A 4,855-nucleotide genomic window follows, 5' to 3' on the forward strand; every position below is an offset into this window, starting at 1 on the left:
ATTCTTACATGCACACGTGCACCCACACACACACACAGTAACTTAATTGAATCTAGTTAACATACGACTTATAATAATGCAAAACTCATTGAAAACCTGTATAAAAAATCTCAAATAACCAGTCAACATATACTCTATCAAGTTTACACAAAGCAGGTCCTTCCCTCTGCTCTACAGTGATGCACCAAAAAGTAACACCTGATATGACTAAGAATAAGACCACTACTAATAATTAACACTTACTATTTAAGGTAAGTAGAGGAGGCCCTTCCTTAATTAATGCTTGTAGGGGGCTAAGACTTGTAATTTAGTCTCTGGGAGTGAGTAGTGGGTGTGCTATGGCTATGTAGAATGTGTGTGTGTGTGTGTGTGTTTATCAAGTTTACTTAGTTGTACATCCCAGGGTTCAAGTGCAGCTCATAGTTACTTGTTAAAATATCTACTTTAACTTTTTCTTGAATGTATGCTATGCACTTTTCTGCTGCTACAATCTCTATGATCTTGGAGTGTCCTCTCGTCTGTTTACCTCCATCTTCCGGTAACACTGACACAAGATGTAGATAAATGGACTAGACAACACTCCAAGATGACCATGAAGAGCCAATGTTTGAGGAATATTAAAAATTTTAGCTTTCTACATAGAATGATGGACATCTGGAATGGATTGAGTGAAAAGATTGTAGTAGCAGAGTATGTGCACAAATTTAAGGAAAAGTTGGATAAAGAAGATATGGAAACAGGTCACTATGAGCCCCACTTGAACCTAGTGTGTGTGTGTGTGTGTGTGTGTGTGTGTGTGTGTGTGTGTGTGTGTGTGTGTGTGTGTGTGTGTGTGTGTGTGTGTGTGTGTGTGTGTGTCACCGTTTGATCTGCTGCAGTCTCTGACGAGACAGCCAGACGTTACCCAACGGAACGAGCTCAGAGCTCATTATTTCCGATCTTCGGATAGGCCTGAGACCAGGCACACACCATACACCGGGACAACAAGGTCACAACTCCTCGATTTACATCCCGTACCTACTCACTGCTAGGTGAACAGGGGCTACACGTGAAAGGAGACACCCAAATATCTCCACCCGGCCGGGGAATCGAACCCCGGTCCTCTGGCTTGTGAAGCTAGCGCTCTAACCACTGAGCTACCGGGCGTGTGTGTGTGTGTGTGTTTCACTGTATGATCTGCTGCAGTCTCTGACGAGACAGCCAGACGTTACCCTACGGAACGAGCTCAGAGCTCATTATTTCCGATCTTCGGATAGGCCTGACACCAGTGTGTGTGTGTGTGTGTGTGTGTGTGTGTGTGTGTGTGTGTGTGTGTGTGTGTGTGTGCAAAAAAGTGTATATATGTATGGTGTAGGTACAGGTTGAACCTCCCAAATCCGGCAGCCACCGGACCTTAGACTTGCCGGACCATGGAAAATTCCGAACTATAGGTGGTCTCCAAAACACCCTCTATATACTTACCCTGCATTATACAAGTGTAGCTGTAACATTGTTTTGATATATGATAGTTGTACATGAAGATATACATGCAGAAGCATATAGAAAAACACGTAAATTAAGTTCAGCATGGAAAAGTTTTGCCTGCGCCATTATCATCTCGCCGGACACAGGAACATTACCAGCGCGCCAAACCACTGTCTAAATCACTGCTTTTACCCTCCTTAAGTGTTCTACAAACCTCCATGTTCTTCTTGCTCTCACACTCACTGTAAAACTTGAGAAGTTGATTCTTCTGCTTTTTTATATCATAGACGGTTGATGAGCCAATGTTGTATTGTTGGCATAGGGTCTGCACTGAAACACCTTTATCTAGCTTCCTCAATAGGACCACTTTCTGTTGCACTGATATTGTCATATGTTTGCGCTTTTTCTTTGGTTCACACACAACACTATCACTTCCTGGTCGCTTGGAAGCCATGTTTAGAGGCAAATATTACATGAAAAAATGTTTATGCACCTGGGGGGGTGGTGCTTGCAATGAGCGGCAGCGTGGTACTGATCCAAATTTGACCCAGAATGCCCTGGCCCCAAAACACAGTACAGAGCCGCCGCGTCCTAGTGGCGGTCCGGCAAATAACTCTGGTCAATTGAAAAATTCTGGCAGACAAAAATTTTGCCAGATTACAGGTGTTGCCGGATGAAAGAATACCGGATTAAGAAGGTTCAACCTGTATCTAGAATGTGTGTAGTGTGTATGAATGGGTGTGTGTGTATGTATGGATATGTGTTAGGGTACATGTGTTGAGGGTGAGGCAGGGAGATTATATGGCACCTCAGTGAGCTAACTAATGATGACAGAGAATGTGTCACCCTCACCAACTTGATAGAATGGAATGCAAGAAGTGACAATCCCAAGATCCTAAGCAGAGACAATTTCTTTGCTTGGAACATAAACTATTAATTTATTTCAAGTAACAACAGGAGAAATAAGAGATTAATCTATTTCAAGTAATGACAGGGGAGAAACACAACTACCCTAGTAATGACAAGGGGAGAAGCATAACCAACCGAAGTAATGATAAGGGAGAAACACAACTAACCTATTTCAACAACTGAGAGGAAGAGGGAGCCCCCAGCAACACATCACAAATCAGTTCATGGAGAGTGAAGGCCAGAGAGACAAAGAGAAAAGACCTGCATTGGTAAGTGTTCAGAGAATGCCCTAAGACGTTCCGAACTGACAGTGCCGTGCAGCTGTCAGTGCGAGTCACAGCACCACAATGGCCTGTATTTAGAAATGCTTTGCTCTCTCAAGACTATTTTCAAAGACTCTAGTTGAAGATACTCATGTTCTTAAGGGTATTTTTATGGTTGTGGTGATGGATGGGCAACATTTTTAGTTTATCATAAGGAGAAATCGCCTTGAAAACCCTGCTAGTTGTCTATGCGGACTTGAAAAATTGTGGTTGAGAGAGCAAGGCGCTTCTGAATGACCTAATGCCCTGGCGTCACAGCGGTCCAGGCAAACACACCCAAGTGAACTGTGCTTTACAAACATTGGAGGTGCAGTGTACAGTGACTTTGTGGTCTTCCCTGTGCTGTGGGTGATGCTTGTCTATACTGATGAATAATCTACTAAAAACAAATTAACTGAAGAAAATAATGGGAGGTGAATAATTTTGTGCTTTTTTCCTGTATTGTGAATGCTTAATGAGACTCAAAATCTACAGAAAAAGGAGAATATATCACAGTCATTCACTTCAATACAGTGTACAGATTCAAACTTCATCAATAGTCATCAAGCAACAGGACCAATTAACAGTAGTTCCAATTGAACCACCACCACAGCAATAATTAAACTGATAACTTGCTTGTAATTCACAGTTCACCATCACATCACAACCACACCTGCACCACACAACACAACACATCAACAAGTGCACATGTTAACAAGTCACATCAAACACCACAGGGAACTCCAACATGGCTCCTCACCAAACACAGCTTTGAGGAGTGTGTGTTGAACTTTGAGTGTCAGCCAATCATTACATTATTCTCAAACAGTGTGCGCTTCCTCTAGAGAATATAAGTAAGGTAGTATTTGGGGAGTGTGTCAACCATTCACTAGATTTGAGTCAATGCACACTTCCTTACAGATCCAGCAAACTTCACTCACTGTCTTAAATCATTCTCAGTGTGTACTTCCTGTAGAGAATATAAGTAAGGTAGTATTTGGGGAGTGTGTACTGAACTTATCATGAATAGGAGTGTGTCAACCATACACTAGATTTGAGTCAATGCACACTTCCTTACAGATCCAGAAAACTTCACCCATTGTCTGAAGAATGCAAATGGGAAGTCAGTCATTCACTCCATCATTGTGTTAAAACTTTGAATAGAAATCTGTCATTCCAAGTCAATAAACACAGCACAAGCGAGCCAGTACTGACAAGACCATGACATTATGGCTAAGAACTGCCCGTCTTATCACTCATTCACATGCACATGGTCTTCAAATCAGCATAAATACATCAAAATAAATACATTCATCCTGAGTGGCTGTGGAAAAGAGCCAGAAACATCCTGAGAGAGAAAGAAACTGCAGTGATAAGAATCATAAGACAGACAGTGCACCGGCAACTCACTTCCAACACTGCTACAGGACACACACACAGACAAACTTACCAACACACACTCTTACACACACACACAGAGACAGACTTACCAACACACACACACACAACTAAAACAAAAAAGCTCCATTCCCAAAACATGAACTGAGCAATATAAAAATACTTCTCAAGGCCTTATGAGCTAAAAACCTTGCATCAAGCTACCACCACTCAACTCTCAATGCACCAGCTGCTCTTAAAACTATCACAACTTAATTTCTCCTTATCATACACACATATCTGGCTTCCAACTCCAAGCAGGGACACGTTGACTGCTCTAGTAGTGATGAGAGATGATGGCTTGGATGAAAACTAACCCAGAGTGCACAGGACAATTATAACTTCCTAGCAAGACAAAGGGAGTGACTCAATTCCCAATACTCCTTACAGCTTGCAAACTTACTCTGCCTGTCTGCCATAGTTGTCCCATCTCCAGCCACACTCTGGTATGCTAATAAATAAAGTAATGCTAACACAAGTGCAAGAAACGTCCACGGTGAATGTGAGTGAGTCAACACGTCCCTGCACCACAACACTGCCACAGGATCTGAAGTGGATGACAGCAGGTGCCTCTCAGTTCCCTCATTAACACTTGCTAACACTAACTAACTGCTCTCTCCAACACACTAGCTTCTTCTCCAGTGACAGATCCATACCACACTATAAACACAGTCCCAGTTCCTTCTACAATAAATTCAATATAGCTTATATCACTCTCTTTCTCCTCTTCCTCCTCCTCCTTC

The sequence above is a fragment of the Portunus trituberculatus genome, chromosome 12 (genome assembly GCF_017591435.1).
Source record: "Portunus trituberculatus isolate SZX2019 chromosome 12, ASM1759143v1, whole genome shotgun sequence".
Taxonomy (NCBI): Eukaryota; Metazoa; Arthropoda; class Malacostraca; order Decapoda; family Portunidae; genus Portunus; species Portunus trituberculatus.